This window comes from Zingiber officinale, chromosome 9B (genome assembly GCF_018446385.1).
Source record: "Zingiber officinale cultivar Zhangliang chromosome 9B, Zo_v1.1, whole genome shotgun sequence".
NCBI classification, from domain to species: Eukaryota; Viridiplantae; Streptophyta; class Magnoliopsida; order Zingiberales; family Zingiberaceae; genus Zingiber; species Zingiber officinale.
Window position 1 is genome coordinate 30,141,129 of NC_056003.1, and position 23,448 is coordinate 30,164,576.

Here is a 23,448-nt window from a genome sequence, read left to right on the forward strand (position 1 = left end):
GTCCAAACCAACATCCGGTCAATCTTGACCTGTTGGTACATTGCGCCTAGCATCCGGTCACTCCCTTGACCTGCTAGGACTCCCCGCTAAGTGTCCGGTCAATCCCTTTGACCCACTTAGACTTTTCTCTCCGTACCAAGTATCCGGTCACTCCTATGACCTACTTGGACTTCCCATCACCAGATGTCCGATCACCCTTGATCCATCTGGATTTTCCCTTGCCCGGCTTCACTCACCAGGACTTTCACCTAGCTTCACTCACTAGGGTTTTCACACTGCCTAACATCCCAGTTAGGACTTTCTTATTGCCTGGCTTCACTCACCAGGACTTTCCAACTGCCTAACATCCCAGTTAGGACTTTCTCACTGCCTGGCTTCACTCACCAGGACTTTCCAACTGCCTAACATCCCAGTTAGGACTTTCCCACTGCCTGGCTTCACTCACCAGGACTTTCCACACTGCCTAACATCCCAGTTAGGACTTTTCCGTGCCAAGTCTCCATACTTGGACTTTTCCAGTGCCAAGTCTCCATACTTGGACTTTTCCCGTGCCAAGTCTCCATTTGGACTTTTCATGCCTAGCTTCACTCCTTGGACTTTTCCAAAGCCAAGTCTCCATACTTGGACTTTTCCCGTGCCAAGTCTCCATACTTGGACTTTTCGCGTGCCAAGCTCCCTGCTTGGACTTTTCCAGTGCCAAGTCTCCATACTTGGACTTTTCTAGTGCCAAGCTCCCTGCTTGGACTTTTCCGTTGCCAAGTCTCCATACTTGGACTTTTTCCCGAATCAGGTCAACCAGGTCAACCTTGACCTACGGTTGCACCAATAATCTCCCAAACATCTATTCTTGTCCCATATCAAGAATACAACTCTTCCACGAGTGTCAAACATCAAAATACAACTCAACTAGGTCAACCTTGACCTAAGGTTGCACCAACAATCTTCCTAAGTCAAACATCAAAATACAACTCGAGTCAGGTCAACCTTGACCTAAGGTTGCACCAACAATCTTCCTAAGTCAAACATCAAAATACAACTCGAGTCAGGTCAACTCGAGTCAGGTCAACTCGAGTCAGGTCAACTCGAGTCAGGTCAACCTTGACCTAAGGTTGCACCAACAAGAACCACCGCACGCTTCCTTCTCGTCCGCCGGTGTACTCTTCCGTAGGGCCTCGTCCCTCGGACGCACCGCGTGTCATCCTTCTCGCTAGCTGCATCTTTCGCTCGACTCCCTGTGCTCCTAAGCTCCTGCACACTTAGACACAAGGTTAAAAACACACAAGACCTAACTTAACTTGTTGATCACACCAAAACAACCTTGAGGTTCCAACAATCTGCCCATTTTTTATGTGAGCAACCCCAGTTAAGCTAGGGTAAATAGACATAAAAAATAAACTAACTAATTTTGCAATAAAGTGCAAAAAGATAGAAAATTTAAATTTTGGTCTACCTCCTCCTAGACTTATACTTTTCCTTCTCCCCCTTTGATCGCAAAAAAATGGGGTTCTGAAAAAACAATCTAAGGGATTAAAAAAAAAATTCTAAGTTTCTTAACAAAAATTCTAAATTAAATCAATTCTAAGTTAGAGAATTTGCAATAATTTCCAGTAAAAAAAATGTTCTAAGTTAAAAAATTTCTAAGTAAAACTTTAGGTAAGAAAATTTTCTAAGGAAAACATAAAAAAAATTCTAAGTAAAGCTTTGTGTAAGAGAATTTTAAAAAAAATCCCGACTTACGAAATTTTACAAAAATATTTTTGAAAATTTTTCTAAGTTAAGCAGAAATTTCTAATTTCAGAAAAAAATTTAACTTTTAAGTAAAACTTTTACGCACAAAAAAAAATTCTAAGTAAAAGAATTTTGAAAATTTTAAAAAATATTTAAAAGAGTTTTTAAAGCATTATTAAATTTAATCTTAATGTTTTATCAGAAAGTTAATTAAATATTTTATTTCAATATTTTGGCTTCCAGGTCGTGGCGAGGCACTAGTCCCTCTTGGTTATTGTAGCAACAACCACTTCCTTAGACAAAGCCTCATAGAGAAATTTTAATGTCTAATTTTCTCGCTGAAAGCTCTAAATCTGATTAAAAATTCAAGTTAAACAAGATTTAGGAACCCAATATAGGTTCCGACCTATTAGATTAACTAGGAATTTCTTAGGGATATTTTTCTTTGAAATATTTTTAATCTGTCCCTTATGATATCAAAAATATCAATTTAAATTGTTGTATTTTCTAAAATATGTTTTATTTGAGCATGCATGATTTTTTAGACATCTATTTGCATTTTCAAATTATTATTTTCTGATTTCAAATTTTCATTTTCTAATTTTGATTTGTCTAAATCTTCTAGAGGGCAAGATTTAGCTAGTATTACTTTGAAATTTTTATTTTCTTTTTCTAATTTGCAGTAATCTTTTGTTAATAATTTAACGAATTTAAAGAGTTTATCGGAAGGAAGAGATCGTACCTGACTTACCTTGTCGATCTCGTTGTCCGTGTCTCCCCCTGAACTGCTGATATCTTCCGATGTGGCTCCCCCTTCATCGATGCTCTCGATGCTCATTTCGGAAGAGCTTGACTCGCAGTCGTCGTCTTGATGACTCGCCATTAATGCAAGCCCGGAGAACGCCTCGACTTCCGATTCGGACGACATATCGTCTCATGTCACTTTTAATGTTTTGCGTTTTTGAACAGGCTTCTTACCTTTATCTTTGTCCTTGTTCTTCAGCTTGGGGCAGTTGTCCTTGACGTGCCCTTCTTCATCGCAGTGGTAGCAGCGGATGGTCCTTTTCTTTCTACTGCGAATGGTTAGTAGTTCTAGACTTACATAATTTCTTGAATCGTCTTACCATCATTACCATTTCCTCGTCGTCGAGAGAAGACTCCGACTTAGGTTCGTCTCTTGATGCTTTAAGGGCGACATTGTTCTTGGGCTCCTTCGTACCTACACATCTTGATTCGTGCACTTCAAATGTAGAAAAGAATTCCTCTAATGTAATTTTTTCTAAGTCTTTTGAAATATAAAAGGCATCTACTAGTGACGCCCATTTTGAATTTCTAGGAAAGGAATTTAGTGCGTACCTTAGCGAATCTCAGTTACTTACCGTCTCTCCGAAATTCGAAAGTCCGGTGATGATTTCCTTTATCCTTGAGTGCAGATGTGCAACTGTCTCGTCTTCCCCAAGTCGCAGGCTGGTGAGCTGGTTGCAGAGTAAATCTCGTTTTACAAGCTTTACTTCAGACGTTCCTTCATGCAGTTCAAGAAACTTCTCCCAAAGTTCCTTCGCGGAGTCGTACTTGCCGATCCGGTTGACTTGTTGTGGCGGAAGAACGGTTAGTAGATGGTACTCGGCTTTGCCGTTTGCCACGTAGTCGGCCTGCTCCTTTTTCGTCCAGTGGTATTTCTCCTTACCTTCCGGTGCTGTAAAATCGAATTCCATAATTAACATTAAATCAAAATCAATTTTAAAGAATACCTGCATTCTCTTTTTCCAGCTAGCGAATTCCCCTTCGAACTTCGGCGGGTAGATGCTTGGTCCGACCATTATATCGTTGCTTCATTCGACGGTTAGTCCTCCTAAAGTGCCTTGACTCTGATACTACTTGTTGGATCGCGGTGTTCAGCTAGAAGGGGAGTTAAATAGCCTGCCAACAAAAAAGAAAAACCATTCTCGAACTTTCTTAAACTAATACTTGCATAAATTAAGAAAGCAATAAATTAAAACTGAAAAGATGAGGCACACAGAGATTTACTTGGTTACAACCGGGGAGGTTATTAATCCAAGGAAAATGTAGCACTAGAATATCTCCTTCAGGCGGAGAAGCCTCTTACAGTAATGAACGCGTAAAAAGAAAGAAGCTAAAATCTAAAAGAAGCACACAAGTGTTGGAATTACAATTTCTGAGTTGATTGAAAGCTTCTGGACCAAGACTGTATTTATAGCCTTGGTCGGGGCGCTCCGAAGGGGTTCCAAGCACCCTGGGAGGATAAAACTTTATCCCCTAACGTTTAGATCGCGATTGACGCGATCTGGTCAAAAAGTCAACTCCGAGCGCCCGGAAGGGTTCCGGGAGCCCCGGACTGGTCCAAGCTCCCCAGACAGTTTCGGACGCCTCGGCTGGGAAAGTCAACCCCGTTGACTTTTTCAGCCTGAGTCTTCTGCTCCGGCTCCATTTGCCTCAGTCCGAGTCTTCCGTTCGCTTGGGTGATTTCTGTCATCCGAAATAGAGCTCACCCAAACCCAACTTTAGATCTTCTCGAGCAGGCTTCCGATCCGGCTTCTCGTCCCTCGGAATCGCCGCGTGCTTCCTTCTCGTCCGCTAGCGTACTCATCTGCAGTCTTCATTCCTCGGTCACACCCCGTGCTGACCTTCTCGCTAGCTGCGTCTCTTGCTCCTCGAGCAGTCTTCCGCTCCGGTTTCTCGTCCCTCGGAACCACCGCATGCTTCCTTCTCGTCCGTCGGTGTACTCTTCTGCAGCACCTCGTCCCTCAGACGCTCCGCGTGCCGTCCTTCTCGCTAGCTGCGTCTTCCACTCGACTCCCTGTGCTCCTAAGCTCTAGCACACTTAGATACAAGGTTAAAAACACACAGGACCTAACTTAACTTGTTGATCACACCAAAACAACCTTGGGGTTCCAACAGTAAAAACTACAATTCTTAGAAAAATCAAAGAAGAGAAATATTATTCAGTTATACTAGATTGCATTCCAAACATAAGTCATGAGGAACAAATGTCTCTTATAATTCGTTGTGTGGATAATTCAACAAACTCTATTATGGTTGAAGAATACTGGGTAGCTTTTTTGAAAGTGGATGACTTCTGGATTTAGACTGTTTACTAAACTAAAAAATATGTTGAATGATCTCGAGTTGAACATTGATGATATAAGAGGACAACGATAACAATGGATCCAATATAAAAGGAAAGCATAATGGGGTGCGAAAAAAATTACTTGAAATAAATCATAGAGTCTTTTATATACCTTGTGAATGTCATAGTCTGAATTTGACATTATGTGATATGGCTAATTGTTGTTCTAAAGCTATGTCTATGTTTGGAGTGATACAACGTATTTATAGATTGTTTTCCTCTCCTACCAAGCGTTGGAAAATTTTAAAGATCATGTAAAAGGCCTGACAATTAAGCCATTGTCACAAACTCATTGGGAAAGTAATGTTGAAAGCGTGAGAGCTATAAAAGAACAAACATAAAAAATTAGAGATGCTTTACTTGATTTGGCACAAACGAGTAAAGATCCAAAAACAAAGAGTGAAGCTGAATCATTGGCAACATATGACTTTGAAAATTTTGAATTCTTGCTTGGCATAGTAATTTGGTACAAGTTGTTACATGCGATCAATACTGTGAGTAAATTCCTTCAAGGTAAAAATATGGATATTGATATTGCAATTAAACAATTAAAATGACTTATTCTTACTTTTGAGGAGTATTAAGAGTTTGGATTGGATAAGGCTATAATAGAAGCAAAGTAAATGGCAGAAGAAATGGAGATTAAAGCTACATTTAAAGAAAAATGCATTATTCGAAAAAAGAAATAATTTGATGAAAGTAATAGTAAAGATGTGATGTAATCAGTTGAAGAATCTTTTAGAGTTAATTATTTTATCTTCTTAATGGATCAAGCTATTTCTTCACTAAAAACTTGATTCGAATAATTTTAGAAGTATGAAAAAATATTTGGGTTTTTGTTCAATCTAGAGAGATTAAAGTTTACTAATAATGATAACCTAATGAAATCTTGTACAAATCTCGAAGAAACATTGAGATATAATGGCAAGTTAGATATTGATGGAGATAATTTATATATGGAGTTATCAATCTTGAAACAGTCTTTACCGGTGGAAGTAAAAAGAGCAATAGATGTTTTGAATTATTTGAAAAATATGGATAATTGTTATCCAAATACTCATGTTGCATACAAAATTTTATTGACCATACCAGTTACAGTGACATCTACAGAAAGGAGCTTTTCCAAGTTGAAGTTGATTAAAACATATCTCTGATCAACCATGTCACAAGAAAGATTAAATGGATTAGCGATGTTGTCTATTGAAAAGAAAATAATTGAACATCTTGATTATACAGGTTTAATTGATATTTTTGCAGCTAAAACAACAAGACATGGTGTATTCAAATGATTATTGATAATATTTATTTTTTTATTTGATTATATTTTGTAATGTTAAGTTTTACTTAACTTTATATTTTACTTTACATGTTGCAGGCTCACTGAAACACGACAGCAATATATATTGTACTTTTATAGCTAAAACGGAAGCAAAATATATTGTATTAAATCATTATTAATAATATTTATTTTTTATTATATTTTGAAATATATTGTATATTTTGTAACCTCATTAAAAAATTTTGATCGCATCTTGAAAGAAGGATTGTATATTAAAGTGTAAATGATTTTTTAAATTAATATAGTAGTAAGACGATATAAAAAGTTCTTTTTTATTAAAATTTGACTCAGGTCATCAAAATCTTAGATACGATACTGACCAAAAAGATATGAATTCCAATGAAAGTAATGAATGATTATTGAAAGGGAAAGAGCTACTCAAAATAGTGTAAAGATCATTGATACATAGAAGGTGAATTCAGTTGCCAAGAGACATAACTCACAACGAGCTCAATCGAAGATAAGATTCATATTGCCGACCCAAATAGATTGTGCAACCTTTGGAGCTATGGACGAATATGTTGTATTCAGTTGTCGCTATTACTTCAGTTTAACCTCACAAGTTACACTCACCGTAACTTAACATGGTAATCTCGGCAATTGGCTAAGCGAGGACTGCGACAAGGTCCACTACAGCTTTGCCATGGAAGTCACAGAGGTGCTACAGCAATGACCGGAAATGAATAACCAAGAGCGCAAATGGGTGAGTGAGTCAGTCAGAAGTGGAAATCCTGCAACTCCACACGTACATATGCATCAAACAGATCAAGAACACTAAATCAAACCTGCAAATTTCTGAATTTCGTTTTTTTTTTTTTTTTGCTACATTGATTTGATGATGAACCAGGTGAGCCTGGCGGAAGCAAGACAAGTGGGTAAGCATTCATGGATAGAGAAGCAGTGGATAAATTGGAAGAGCTTCTATCAGCATCAAACACAACAAAATCACATTGGCAGACTGACAGAAAAGTAATCCTTTCTTGTAAACACAGAAACTTCGTTTATTTAATTTTTTATTTTATATCCTTTGTAATTCACACGGACAATGCTGGACAAATAATGTTCGGTATATCAATGAAATTATTATTATTTAATTGCTTTTTTCAATATAGAACATCTATAATAATAAATATAAAGGGTGTTGCTTTATGGGTGTGTTTAGAAGAATTAAAGTTTGAATTTTAAAGAGATAAATATCTTAAAATTAGTTTTTTTATAAAAGTTACGTTTTGAATTTATTTAATGTGTGAAAACGGGTATTTTTTTTCCTTCAATTATTTAGGAGTTCGCATGATACAAGAATAACAAAAATTAATAAATGAAGACCATTAATTTTAATATTTTAAAAATAATTTTATCAATATCAAAATGTATTTTAAAAGTTTTTATTTTTATTTTAAAAATCTTATAAGTATTTTTGGAATTTAGTTAAAAAAAATTCAAAAAAAATCTTTGTTATAAAAATCTTACATGTATTTATAAACTTAAGTAAATATTAAGGAGTATTTTAAAAATTACCTAAAATTTAGTATATATTAAGGAGTATTTTAAAAATTATCCAATATCTCGGGATTTAGAGCAGGAGGACTGGAGATTGACAACAAACCTCGAGCTCCTCTTCTTTTTCTCTGAATCGAGCTCTCCGCTGGCGACGTATGCCACAATCTTCTTGGAATCACGCCCGGCCGCCATCTGAAGCATGCGATGGATGTCCGAACCCTAACCCCGTGGCCGCCTCCCCGGCCGTCGATGTATCCGGCGCGCTGCTCCTGGTCCTTGGCTATCTCCGCCTGCCGGAGTGGTTGGCCTTCCAGGGCGTCTCGCGCCTCTTCAGGGACTCGGTCTCGCTGGACATCTTGCTTTGGCGGCGCGTCGCGATCGAGCGCCTTTGAGCTCGCGGCTTACTGACGAAGCCCTCGTCCGTATCACGTCGAGGGCCGATGGGAAGTTGGAGGCTTTATCAATCCTGGATTGCTGGAAGGTCACCGACGATGGGCTCATGCAGGTTGTGAATCGAAATCGAGGCATCACCAAGGTGTTTACTTGATCTAATGCTCTCTCGATTTAAGAACTATTAATTTCGTTTTGATTCGAAAAATTGAAGTTTTTTCCTCGTTGTTGTGATGAGATCAACTTAATTTCTGTAGCATATGCAAGGATTTATTTTGCTGGCAATATGGATTTATATAGTTCTTCCTTAATTCAAAATATCGCTTTCTATATTTATCAAAGACAATCAAAGTTACAATCTTTTACTTGTATAGTTCAATATACCTAGCTAAGACTCACCAAAATGAATGCTTATATTGTTTTCTTTGGCCATTTTGTTTTCATGAATTGGTGTGTGTATATATAAGAACTGGAACAACTTTTGACTTTGTGTGATTAGATTCCATTATTTGTCAATGAGAGGAACTCGAGATTTTCTTATTAAAGAAAAATCCCATCAGAGAATTTTTCTTCTTAATTATGTAATATACTTTTTTTGGTAAAAACCCAATGAAATGAGAAGGAAAGACATGTAGGAGATTTCTAAATACAATCATGGCTGAAAATGAATTAATCAAGGCTAGGAAATCAGATAAATAAATACTAATCTAGAATGTAAAGGTTAGAGAACCGAAACAATGTAGATACATGATTTTGAATAATTGTTTATATGACAAGTATTATTATTTTAAGATTAAAAGATTCTGAAGTGTTAGATACTTCCATTTCACAGCATAGAAACTGATACTTTGCAAATGTGTATAGGCACAATTGTGTTTCAATTTTTAGCCAACAGGCTGAATTCTCGATCATTAGCTTAGCTAAAAGATCCAACCAAACTTGTTGAATAATATATCAGTTTTGGAAAACATTCTAATGGCAGGGATACAGGTGCTTGGATCAGACCGTTAGTTCATCAGATGATGAAAAAATTTAATTTTTCGGTTCATGCACTGTATTCATATCAGAAATTAATGCACCTACCACATAATCATGGCTGATAAAGCACATTGTTTCATTTGTGTGATATCTTTCCAAGTATTTGGACTGAAAGTTTGTATTCTGCTTTGGGAATATTTGCTGGTTTGGAAACAGTTGTCATTTGCAATGTCTCCTCGTAAACACTTTCTTGTTTGGAATCACATTCCACCAAGTTCTGAGCTAAGCCCATGGTTTCTCATGTCTGTTACACCTAATCCTCCAGTTACCTTGTAATAAGTCCCTTTATTCCAAGGAACAAGATTTAAAAATCTGTTTCTTTGGTCTATTCTGACTTTTTTTAATTTTTTTTGTCTATTACTTTAATGACCCAGGGTGAAACCTTCAGGATTGATGATTGGTATGCATGAAATGAAGTTTAAACTGTATTAACCAGAAAAATATGTCCACTCAGTATTTGACAATATTATTCCACATATTTAAGATAAACTCCCTGGCCAAATTTTCATGGCACTTTTAACTTTAGCTTCAGAGAAAGGTTTCACTCTTCTAAATTGTATCAGACTTCAAATATCTGAGTATCAATTGATATTAGTGTTCAACATATACATCATACTAACTTGCTAAATGTTTGCAGCTTCATGTACCTGGATGCATGCAACTAAGTGCTGATGGTGTAGTGAGAATACTAAAGTGGCATTATGAGCTAAAAGGCCGGTTGAAGATACTAAAATAGGATCGCTTTTTAGGAATTTGAAATGAAAATCTGAGCTAGTGCTTGGAGTCTTATTTCCCTCTAGAAAGATTACAAACTTAAGCTTAAGAGCTGAGACAGACTAGGAATAAACAACTTAGTGTTGTTCAAGTGTGTCTAAACCTCGTACTCGCTCTTTCTTATATAGGCAGAGGAAAGTTGCAGATAAAATCAAAGCGGGTGCTTATTGGGCCCCATCGTCCTTTGATTCTCTACCTTTTGTCTGTCATTTACAAACTTTACAGCTATTCGAAAGGACGGCTTATAAACTTTACAGCTAATAATATTCGAAAAGAAAAGCTCCCCGAGGCTCAATCCTTTCTTCTTTATTAAAGCACTTTTACACATGTCTTCTTTGGATGCTTTTGGGCTCACCACTTGCTTTCTTATTAGGGTGGAGTTTCTTGTATTATTCGAAACTCCGCCCTAATCAGAAAGCAAGTGGTGAGCCCAAAAGTATCCAAAGAAGACATATGTAAAAGTGCTTTTAATAAAGAAGAAAAGATTGAGCCTCGGGGAGCCTTCCTTTTCGAATATTATTAACTGTAAAATTTGTAAGCCGTCCTTTCGAATAGCTGTAAAGTTTGTAAATGGCAGACAAAAGGTAGAGAATCAAAGGACGATGGGGCCCAATAAGCACCCGCTTTGATCTTATCTACAACTTTTCTCTGCCTATATAAGAAAAAACGAGTAAGAGGTTTAGACACACTTGAGCAACACCAAGTTCTTTATTCCTAGTCTGTCTCAACTCTTAAGTTTGTAATCTTTCTAGAGGAAATTAAGACTCCGAGCACTAGCTCAGGTTTTCATTTCAAATTCCTAAAAAGCGATCTTATTTTGCTCTCCAGATTCATGGAATCCCTAACCTAACAATCTATCATATTGACGCTCTGAACTTATTGTTTAAAAATGATGTTCTGCAAGTTTCATATCCCATCAACTATAACAACTGGCCGTCTAACATCTTCGACGGTGACCGACTGATAGATGTTGATATTTGCCCAAAGTGCAGTAATGTTCGAATAGTTTTTGATTGTACGAGGGAGAACTGCAGGTTGGTGGATGTTTCAATACTGCACATTTTTAGCATCATAATGTGAAAATTCATTAAAATCGAGTAAATTCTAATCTACTTCCAAAAGTTTTCCTACTTGCGTTTCAACACTCCATAAGTTGACAAATTACAGTGTACTCAACCTTTGCAAAACTATACCATTTTTTCTCCCCTCAACTTGAGAAGTTATGTCAAGATGACAGGTAACGTCAAGACCATATGATTTTTACCTCGTTGTGGCAGCAACCCTTCAATAACAATTTGTTGTTGGCTATTATATTGGCCTAACAGTGTTGAGATGAGGTGGGAAAGGGTATGATGATTTTGCAAAGGTTAGAAGTTATAAGCTATAATTTATCAAATTGTAAGGGGGGTGAAATAAAATTTTTAATGATCTTTGTAGTTGAAAGTGTTTTTTTCTTCTATTTCCATGGGGCATCTTTTTATAATGTCAACTGTCCCACTTTTCATATTTGTAAATGAAACTTTTATTGGGATGTATACTATAAGCCTAGTTTTTGTATGAACATCTGTTTTGAAATATTTTGAAATGAGAATTGCTTTGGTCAAATGTTTGCATTTTATATTTATATATGTGTCAATGCAGTTGTCTATTTAATTTATATTGTAGATAACATGATATATGGTGTCACACAGAAGATCATATTATCGGTTCCTTATAAATTATAAATAATATCTCACAACCAAGTTGGATTGAGAAAAATTATTGGAACGGTTGTAGTGTAATTTGGTATTAGTCTGTCTTGACTATAAAATTACACTAGTACACTATGTGTGTATTGAGCAGGATCGTTTGAGGTTGTTTGATTTGTACTGATTACATAAAAGAACAAAACATTTGTTATTATGGATGTGCGCCCTCTTAATCCATATATAATAATAAGCACGTATACTTAGTATTTATTTCTTTAACTTATCAATGGGTGAGATTTATTCGTTAAATCAATAGGTTCGATTAGTTGGGAGATAGTACTATTTATATGGTGTGTTGTTGATTATAGAAGGAATCAGTGTCCTAATTATTTAGGCTGATAATGTCCCCCTGAGAAGCTCATAAAGATTATCATGTAAACCCTGCAGGTGGACTTAGTCTGGCATGATAATAAAGTTGAGTGGTACTACTCTTGAATCAAATGTTAATTAATTGAGTTGTCAGTAACTTATTTAATTAACGGGCATACGATATCTTAAACACAGGGAGATTAACGCATTCATGATAAGAAGGAGCTCATATTGTAATATGAAATTGGTGCGGTAGTTCAATAATAACTCTTTAGTGGTATGGATTATTATTGATGGACTTGAGTTGAGTGTTCGGGTCGAACACAGGAAGCCCAAGCCCATCAGGACGCCTAAAACAATTCCTCCTCTAGGTCTCTGTTGTAGCCTCTATATAAAGCGTCACATCCACCCATCCACAATTTGGTTAATCTCACCTTCCTAGGGCCGGCGACAAGGGTTATAAAAGGGAGTAGGTGGTGCCCCCTAAAATCTATTTTTTTTTTCCCACAATTCTCTTCTCCTCCTTGCTAGGGTCGGCGCCTCCTCTGGCTTAGAATCATTTGTGGATGGCGGCTTGGAAAAGAAGAAGAAGAGGAGAAGGCGCCACATCCTAGAGCTTTTCTTGGTGGTCGGCGGTTTGGAAACAAAGAGGGGAAGGGTGTTTGTTGTCTTGGTAGATCGTCGCCCACACGACGTCCAAGAAGAGGAGAGGAATACAATAGAATATCAAGAGGTCTTTGGCTACAAAGGAAAGGTACAACTAGTTTTTTGATTCCGCTGTGTAATTATTTAGTTCTCTTTGTATCGATCCTGAATAACAACACAAGAGACCAGCGATCTTGTACTTCGATCAAGGCATGCTTTGATCCGTCAAGAACTCACTTGATTGATCAAACACATGTTTGATCGAACATGCGGGTTGCTAGAAAAAGTTCTGTACTTGTACAATTTTTGTACAGAGGAAATTGAAACAAAACGGAATTCCAGCGTCTTCAAGTGGTATCAGAGCAAAGTTTCTAGCTCTGTGTGATTGGTTTTCGGTTAAATTATGCACTGCTCATATATAAGTTTAGGCAGGATAATAGTAGGATCTGCAAGAAAGATTAACTCTGTGGTTGCAGGCGTCCTAGGTCCAACTATTATGGTTTTTGTCTTTATGTATGATTTGAACCCTTGGGCATGTCGAGGTTGTTTTGTGTTGTGCATGATTATAATAATTAAGTACTGGTTGCTGTATTATTTTTTACATTCTGTTCGATCTAGATTACATGTAAATTCCTTTGTGGAATATAGATGTAAATTTTTATTTCTTTTTGTTGCGGCTTGTATCCTTGCTATGCGTTGTGCTATTTTGAGGACCGGAGGCGCTGCGAAGAAGGAAGCAAGATAGACGCAACAGCTTGATCCATTGGCGGCATATTGGAGGGGATGAGGTTATAATAGTTGAAAATTTTATTTTCATATTTATTGTCTTTATATGATGTTTTTATGTGCTATGATGTGTGTGCATGTTAAAATTCCTCAATTTAAATAACTAAGTAAGAGAGGGATTATTTAAATAAATTTCACAGTCTCCATTACTGGTTTGTAAGTGATGCATTAAAACTTGCGCGTTGGCTTTAAGTGTCTTTCTCCATATCGGATAAGTTTGTTTGCGGATCACTAGATCAAACTTCCTCTATGGATGATTATAGGAAATTATTTAGGTATGTGTGATCTTCTCCATCTGAAGGGGCGTAATCTTAATTAATGGACTAAGTATCAAGTAATGGTATATACTTAAACGCATTTAATAGTATCCTCCCCATCGGAGTCACTGCTATTATTTGTGTGGCCGAAGATGAACCAACTATTAATTTTATTTGTCATAAAGTTATGTTGACAACATAATAAAATTAATGGGTAAAATCTCTTATAAATGTTTGAATTACTATACGTCCACACTATCGTGGCATACGAAATTCACGGTGTTTTGAGGTGTTGGTGAATTTAAATTATATTGTTTAAAGAATTAATATTATTTTAAATTCTAAAGTTTTGACCAAATATTTTATTTTGTGATTCTCAGGATTTCAAAATGGCTTTCAATCCTCTTGCTGTTATTTTAAAGGAAAACAAACTTACTTGTCCAAATTATATTGATTGGAAACGGAACTTAGACATTGTCTTAACTGTTGAAGAATACAAGTTCGTACTTTTTGAGGTCTATCCTAGCGTGCCTGATAAGGATTCTAGTGAAGAGGAGATAGAGAGACATAGAAAATGGGTCAAGGCAGATGAGATGACACGGTGTTATATTTTGGCTTCTATGTCAAATGTGCTGCAACATCAGTGATCCTGTTCGAGCGCTGAGTCGACGGACGCTGGGGACGTGGCACGCTCCGCTGTCTCCGACTGGTGATGTAGCTCTCCGACGATCCTGCAAAGAAGCCGAGCCGGGAGAGGTTTCCCGGCGACGGCCCTCCGACGCTCAAGTCAGGCAACGAACGAGGCAGAGTAACGTGGCTACAGTAAATAGTTGCGCATACCTTCTTCGACGTCTGGGGTCTTTATTGTTAGGACCAAAAGTAGCTAGAGGGGGGGTGAATAGCTCGTCGCTTTCGCTCGTTGCTTGGCGTTGCTTGTTTCTTCTAAGATGTGCAGCGGAAAATACAGAAACAAATCACACAACGCTAACACGGTTGGTTTACTTGGTATCCACCTCACAAGAGGTGACTAATCCAAGGATCCACACCACGCACGCACCCTCCATTATGAAAACACTCCTTTTCGGTAACTACCGAGGGCGGAGAAGCCCTACAAAACTCTCAGTACAAGAAGAAAGGAAAGGGAAACAAAATACAAGCGCAAAGCTTACAATGAGTGCAGAAAACCCTAACCCTAGCTTCTCTTCTTGCCTTTGATCCGCCTCTTGACTCGGAAAGCTTCCAAGATCCTTCAAGAACTGGCGATCTGATCTTTGAGAGCGTTGTGGAGGGGTTGGCGAGAGATCTGGAGTGAATCGATGAAGTGATGCCGAAGACAACGCTCGCCTGCGGCCTTTATCGACGCCAACGGTCGGATCCCGATCGATTCGAATGTTCCCAATCGATCGGGGAGGCTTTGGATCGATCCATGGATCGATCCAGAGCGCCTTTGTGCTCTGGGAAAAAATGCCTAGATCGATCCACGGATCGATCCAGCGCTTATCGCGCGAAGCAGCCGCGTCCCAATCGATCCACTGATCGATTGGGACATCTGGATCGATCCACGGATCGATCCAGAGGCTCTCTGTTCGCTGGGAAAGGCCTGGATCGATCCAGCTCCTGGATCGATCCACTGATCGATCCAGAGCCTGGTTTTTGTCCAAAACCAAGTCCCAAGCCTCTCCAACCAACATCCGGTCAACCTTGACCTGTTGGTACATCATGCCTAGCATCTGGTCACTCATTTGACCTGCTAGGTCTTCCCACCAAGTGTATGGTCAATTCCTTTGACCCACTTGAACTTTTCTCTTCGTGCCAAGTATCCGGTCACTCCCTTGACCTACTTGGACTTCCACCAGATGTCTGGTCAACCTTGACCCATCTGGATTTCCTCGTGCCAAGTATCCAGTCAATCCTTTGACCTACTTGGACTTCCCAACACCAGATTTCCGATCATCCTTGATCCATCTGGATTTTCCCTTGTCTGGCTTCACTCACCAGGACTTTCACCTGGCTTCACTCACCAGGATTTTATTCTGCCTAGCTTCACTCACTAGGACTTTCACCTGGCTTCACTCACCAGGATTTCCTTCTGCCTAGCTTCACTCACTAGGACTTTCACCTGGCTTCACTCACCAGGATTTCCTTTTGCCTAGCTTCACTCACTAGGACTTTCCAGTCAAGTATCCAGTCACTCCCTTGACCTACTTGACTCTTCTTCAATCAATTTCTTATTGTCAAACATCTAAACCCAAACCAAGACTCAGCTTGGTCAACCAGGTCAACCTTGACCTGAGGGATGTTGCACCAACAATCTCCCCCTTTTTGATGTTTGGCAATACCACAATAACACTTACAATACCACATGTAAGTTAGGCTAATCTCATATCCTCATTCTTCATGCCACTAGGTAATGAAAGCATAAGTTAAGCTTTTCATTCTCCCCCTAAGAGGGAAAACTCCCTCTTAGATACTGAAAGCCTAACTTACTCCCTTTTACAAGTCCTTTCATTCTCCCCCTATTGGCACACATCAAACTCCCTCGTAGGGCTTGCTCAACCCATCTTTAGGCACACATCAACCCATGCCTCAATTTCAGGCATACTTCAACAAATCCATTGTTGACTCTCCCCCTAAAGAGTTGCCCATCGTTGTTCACAACATCACTCGTTGTGATCAACACGATAATGAAGGTCCCATACCCTTCATGTATCCTTCACTTCTTCCTCAATGTAGACAAATGTCCAACCTTGAGCATATTTCAACTACTTGAGACCACTTGAAATACTGAGGATATCCACTCTCCATTTCAAGTTCAGACACTAATCCATGAGCAATTTCTTAACGGAAGGTTAACCACCTTCCAAGGTTTATGAATAATAATTTTCATATCTTTAAAGAGTCCCTCCCCCTAAAGACATGGTGGTAAACTTCTGTCATTGCACCAACAATGACTTGGAATCCCTAAACCTTTAGGAAACCCAAATTTAGAAGTTTTGAGGTTCAAATGTTCAAAATTTGAAACAAACCTCAACCTAAACTTCAATTTAGTCTTCCTTAACCGATCCATTCTTGTTTTCAACATGAAAACACCCTTTTTATGTATACAAATGTATTTTGAGGGTTTGGAATGGTTACCTAGACTAAACATGGTTCAAAGATGCTGAATTCAGGCCTTCCCAGCCAAAATCAGCAACTTGAATCGATTGGAGTTGGGTTCCAATCGATTGAACCTCTCTGAATCGATCCACTGATCGATTCAGACTTCCTGGATCGATCGGCTGATCGATCTAGCGAGCTTCTGCTCGCAGGAATCACCTTCTGAATCGATCCATTGATCGATTCAGTCTTCTTGGATCGATCGGCTGATCGATCCAGCGAGCTTCTGCTCGCAGGAGACTTGCCTTCTGAATCGATCCACGGATCGATTCAGGCACTCCAATCGATCCATGGATCGATCGGAGCTCTGATAGTTGCCGAAATTCCATTTCAGTCAACTTCAGAAACCCCTAGAAAATTCTACAAAAATCCAAAAATCATGAAATTTCGTGTAGACATTATTTAGGGCATAACTTTATCAAGGAAAAATAGTTTTCTATGAAAATACATCATATTTTCAAAGATTGACACAAACTTGAAACCTTGCTAAAACTTTAGTGTATTCTTCAAGTTTGTGTCTAACTATTCAATGGTGATTACTATCAAAAGATAGCCTTCACCAAGGTTTTCCAAAACTATTTAAAAACATTTTCAAACCCAATATCCCACCATGTTCCTTGGGCTTAATGCACATGACTTGTACATTAGCTTTTCCAATGATGGGAAAACACATAACTATGTGTTTTGATGAACTTAAAACTCAAAAGAATGCACTAAGTCAACATCTTAAGTTTTGTTCATCATCCTAACATCTCACTTGTATCTAATGTGCACTAACACACATACAAGTCATCTTATAGGTCTTTGTGAGATGTAGATTTTGGTTTTGCCCTAATCTAGGGATCATGTATATCTATCTAGGTATTTTAGAGATATTAGACATCCACCTAGGATGTCACTTGTTAATAAGTGTTGTTAAATGCCATTTGTCCTTAATTACAAGGAATTAAACTAATGCATGATAATGTTATGGCATACATCAAAATAAAATAACTTTCAAAAGAAAGATTCCTACAACTACATGATGTATGAATGTCATGACATGGTATTTTTGGATTTTTCATAATAAGACATGAATGCAAAAATAGACATGATGTCATGGCATATGATGGGCAAACAATCATGGCAAGATTTATATAAATAAAATATACCTAGATTAACTATCTAAGTGTCCTTAAACTTAGCTAACTTAAAAAGCATAAATCCTAGATTGTCCAATTTCTTTAAGAAAATGTCAAAACCCAACTTGACATTTCTTTAATCTCTTGAATTAATTATGCCAATTAAAAATTTAAAACATTCTCAAATGTTGGCATAATCCATTTTTCCTCAAGAGTGATTACGTAAATCAAGGCCCGGATTGCCTTAAATTTTCAAGAGAATACCAAAATCTCAACTTGGTATTTCTTAAGGTTTTCCCAAATTTGTGTCATTTTAAGATAAAATCAATTTTTCCACCAATAGGCACATTTCACTCTTTCAAGGAGTAAACGATAATTCCATTCCATTTTCAAAGGTTAACAAAAACCTTGAAAATGCTCCTTGAGTGTCAATTTCCTCAAAGTTGGGTTAACTACCCTTCTAATCGGAGTTGACAGTCTCCCTAACCCATCTATGGGGTAGAGAAGATGCTCCTAGGAACCCAACACCTATTGGTGCTCCTTGGATGCTCTAGGTACTCACTAGGGATAACTTCCCTAGATACCTTCCTAGTGACCTTGTTGGGCTTCTTAGAAGCCTTGGTCACATTTTCTAGGTCAACTCTAGGGATGACCTCCCTTGTGACCTTGTTAGCGACTTTCTTAGACTTCTTAGAAGTCTTAGTCACTTTGGTTGCAACGATACTTCTAGGGATATCTTCCCTTGTATCCTTGACTTGACCTCTAGACTTAGGGTTCGTTCCATAACTATACGGAACTCTATGATAACTAGGCACATCCTTCTTAGCTTTTGGTTTGTATCCCAAACCTCTATGGCCATTGGATGGCTTTGATTTTCCTAACCCTAAGTTATGCTCATTTTGCCCTAATAGGATATTTTCCATCCTTTTTAGGGTCTTTTCCATTTTATCAAGTCTTGACCTCAAGACTTGATTTTCTCTCACTAGGTCCTTAGTATTTGATCCATGAGCATTTTTGTTTCTAGGCTTATATCTGGAATCCTTAGAGTTATTGCCTAGATTTTTATCTACATTCCTAGCCTCAGGGATAGTAGTTTTGGCATGTAGGGCCACATGCTTTTCCTTAAAGCCCTCATGCTTTCTATTCTTATGGTAAATCGCATTAAAATGATAAAAATTAGAACTAACATGCTTTTTACCATAATGTAAAGGGATAGACTCAATGAATGTTACCTTCTTCTTTACCTTAGAGGCTCCCCCTTGACTAGAGCTTCCTCCATGAGCCTTGACCACCTTCTTCCCCTTAGGGCATTGACTTCGGTAATGCCCCTTTTGATTGCAAGAGAAGCACACAATGTGCTCCTTGCTCTTCTTTGTCCCGGGGGTGGTCTCCTTGGGCTTCTCCTTGCCCTTTTGTGTCACTTGGCCCTTCTTCTTGGCCAATTTAGGACACTTACTCTTGTAGTGTCCATTTTCCCTACACTCAAAACATATTATATGATTTTTATTTTTAATTGAAACATTTATACCTTCTTGTGTAGGGATGGCACTTGCTCCTCCATTTGATATTTCTTGAATGTTGGAGGTGGCACCATCTTCTTCTTCTTCACATGACCCGGATGTAGAAGTTTCTCCTTCTTCTTGATCCGGCGTCACCAAGGATTGCTCCCCCTCAATCCTAGAGGTGGAGGCTTCATCATCTTGAACATGAAACAAGGAGTATGCTCCCTCCTTGTTCCCTTCGTTGCATTCCCTTGAGGATGAAGCTTCTTGGATTTCCTCTTCTTCGGAGGTTGAGCATCTCTCAACCTCGGAGTCTTCCTCTTGGTCTTGCACCAAAGAGTCACCCTCTCTGGATTCTTCATGATCTTGTACAGTGGAGGGGATCTCTTCATGAAGCTTGGCCAATTTGCTCCATAGTTCCTTTGCATCTTCAAATTCTCCAATTTTGCAAAGGATGGTGCTTGGCAATAAATTTTCCAAAAGCTTGGTCACTTTGTCATTTGCCTCGCACCTTTGGATTTGCTCCGAGCTCCATTTGCTTTTCTTGAGAAGCTTGCCCTTGGAATTTCTTGGAGCCTCGAAGCCTTCCATTAGAGCAAACCATTGCTCTATCTCCATCATAAGGAAATTTTCGATTATTGATTTCCAAGAATCGAAACTCGTGGAAGTGTATGGTGGAGCCACCCTTGTGTCAAATCCAAGTCCATCTTGGAATTGCATCTTGAAGTTGAGCTTGATAAAATCTTGAACTTGAAGAATTTGCTCCAACTTCTTCACCTTCTAGCTTTTCTTGTTATGCTTGACCCTTCCGGCGATGATTCCGGTGAAGAGCGCCTTGCTCTGATACCACTTGTTAGGACCAAAAGTAGCTAGAGGGGGGGTGAATAGCTCGTTGCTTTCGCTCGTTGCTTGGCGTTGCTTGTTTCTTCTAAGATGTGCAGCGGAAAATACAGAAACAAATCACACAACGCTAACACGGTTGGTTTACTTGGTATCCACCTCACAAGAGGTGACTAATCCAAGGATCCACACCACACACGCACCCTCCACTATGAAAACACTCCTTTTCGGTAACTACCGAGGGAGGAGAAGCCCTACAAGACTCTCAGTACAAGAAGAAAGGAAAGGGAAACAAAATACAAGCGCAAAGCTTACAATGAGTACAGAAAACCCTAACCCTAGCTTCTCTTCTTGCCTTTGATCCGCCTCTTGACTTGGAAAGCTTCCAAGATCCTTCAAGAACTGGCGATCTGATCTTTGAGAGCGCTGTGGAGGAGTTGGCGAGAGATCTGGAGTGAATCGATGAAGTGATGCCGAAGACAACGCTCGCCTGCGGCCTTTATCGACGCCAACGGTCGGATCCCGATCGATTCGAATGTTCCCAATCGATCGGGGAGGCTTTGGATCGATCCATGGATCGATCCAGAGCGCCTCTGTGCTCTGGGAAAAACTGCCTGGATCGATCCACGGATCGATCCAGCACTTATCGCGCGAAGCAGCCGCGTCCCAATCGATCCACTGATCGATTGGGACATCTGGATCGATCCACGGATCGATCCAGAGGCTCTCTGTTCGCTGGGAAAGGCCTGGATCGATCCACTGGATCGATCCAGCTCCTGGTTTTTGTCCAAAACCAAGTCCCAAGCCTCTCCAACCAACATTCGGTCAACCTTGACCTGTTGGTACATCATGCCTAGCATCTGGTCACTCATTTGACCTGCTAGGTCTTCCCACCAAGTGTATGGTCAATTCCTTTGACCCACTTGAACTTTTCTCTTCGTGCCAAGTATCCGGTCACTCCCTTGACCTACTTGGACTTCCACCAGATGTCTGGTCAACCTTGACCCATCTGGATTTCCTCGTGCCAAGTATCCAGTCAATCCTTTGACCTACTTGGACTTCCCAACACCAGATGTCCGATCATCCTTGATCCATCTGAATTTTCCCTTGCCTGGCTTCACTCACCAGGACTTTCACCTGACTTCACTCACCAGGATTTCATTCTGCCTAGCTTCACTCACTAGGACTTTCACCTGGCTTCACTCACCAGGATTTCCTTCTGCCTAGCTTCACTCACTAGGACTTTCACCTGGCTTCACTCACCAGGATTTCCTTTTGCCTAGCTTCACTCACTAGGACTTTCCAGTCAAGTATCCAGTCACTCCCTTGACCTACTTGACTCTTCTTCAATCAATTTCTTATTGTCAAACATCTAAACCCAAACCAAGACTCAGCTTGGTCAACCAGGTCAACCTTGACCTGAGGGATGTTGCACCAACATTTATATAGGACCCCGGGGATGCGCGGGCACGTTTCCCGACGCGTGCACGCTTCCCCAAACATACCTTAATAAGCCTGTGTCAAAAAAGTACCTCTGGCGCCATTCCGCAATCGTCCGAGCATATCCCGGATGTGACGGTGGAAGCTTCCACCATACGATTCTGTGTACGGCTCGACCACCAACTCTGCTGCTTGTCGGTGGCAGGCGTCTCGAGGATGATGTTATCCCCTGTCTCCTTTGTCCTCTTGCGCTCCTTGTATGTTTCAGGGCCGAGCGGATCGACCCCTCGGCAAGCATATTACTTCTGCATCGGTCATATGCTCGGCTGGGACTGCTCCTGCCTGTGTTGCCTTGTGCCCCGGCCGAACGGTGAGCCCGCTCGACTATTGAAACATTTTTACCTTGAGCCTCGAAAACCCGACCCCTAGTCAGGTTGTATTCCATTCGGTTTGGAGAATTCCCGGTCGGTCGGCCTGCAGGGCACTATCGGTAGGCCTGCTCTGTCCGGTCGGCCGGTCTCCGGGCTGACTATCTTGACCTTTGACCTCCACGTGCTGTTAACCCGCGGACGAGGATCCCCCGTCCTTATCACCGGATCACATGCCTCCCCTTCAAGTGTAGTCGAAGGAGGCGCCGAGTCCGACTGACTGGACTATGAATTTGGTCGAGCGACCTTCACTTCGCCACTTCCGAAAGTGTATTTCCGATCGGCTCTAGGAGGCCCCCTATGCCGATCGGCGAGTTGATGGCTATGCCTTGTAGTTTTGATCTCCCTCCATTGCTTATTGCGTTACTGTTCCTGGGGCGGTCGGCGTTGTCGGGTTTCCTCGAAATTCATGCCAATCCCCATTAAGCTGCCCACGCGCGGCTAATGACTCTCATTAAATGCTTGTCCAATCTCTGATCGTCACTTGGCATGTCCGCCGTCATCTGCCGTCATTGTACGGTGGGGGCGTAAACTTCGATGGGACATACGTCGGTTCAAATCCGACGGTCCGATGTCCTCGCTTCTTTCGATGACCTGGATCGGACGGCTGTGGTGAATCGAGGCCGGGGTTTAAGAAGCGCCGGTACTGAGCCTCCTTCTATCACTCTTGCCTTTGCGTTTTTGGCGATTCCTTCCGCGACCATCCTCCCAGTGCCCGCTTGCCCTGGTGCTCCGACAAACTCTCGGCCTTCTCCCTTGCACTTTGCTCCCAGTAAGCCCTCTCCTATCTCTGCTTTCTTCCGTTTTCTTCTTTTTTGGTGGTCTTTGCATTCGTTCACCGTAGTTTCAGTCTCCTCCTTCAACCCTTTAGTTTTCCTTTCCTCGGCTCTTCCTTCCCCGCTACTGTTCCGGCGATGGCTAGCACTTCGCAGCCTTCTGGTCCTTCCCCTGGCCTATGGTATATGACCATGGTCAGCCGCTTCGACGAAACTGACGTCGGACGCTTCCTTAATGAATTTGAACTGCCTTCCGACCATAGACTAGTTTTAGCCACCTTTTCCAATCGGCCCTCTAACCCGCTGAACGACACTGTTTGCTTCTTCCGCGACCAATTTGTGGTCGATCTGCGCTTCCCTCTACACCCTTTTATCCGGGAAGTTTGTAATTATTTCCGCATCCCGCTCGGCCAACTTGTCCCTAACTCTTTTAGGTTGCTGTGCGGCGTAGTAATCCTCTTCAAGCTGCACGACATTCCCTTAGTCCCCAGAATTTTCCATTACTTTTACTACCCAAAACAGT

The 23,448-nt window shown here is 40.2% G+C and overlaps 1 long non-coding RNA gene across 1 annotated transcript in view; it reads left to right on the forward strand.

Annotated features, from left to right (window-relative positions):
* The first annotated feature begins 7,784 nt into the window (after positions 1-7,784).
* The window catches only part of LOC122022484, a 30,636-nt gene continuing 14,972 nt past the window's right edge, over positions 7,785-23,448 (forward strand). Inside the window, exons 1-2 of the long non-coding RNA XR_006122984.1 lie at positions 7,785-8,250; positions 9,781-10,951. This is a non-coding gene — a long non-coding RNA (uncharacterized LOC122022484). The remainder of the gene's footprint in view (positions 8,251-9,780; positions 10,952-23,448) is intronic.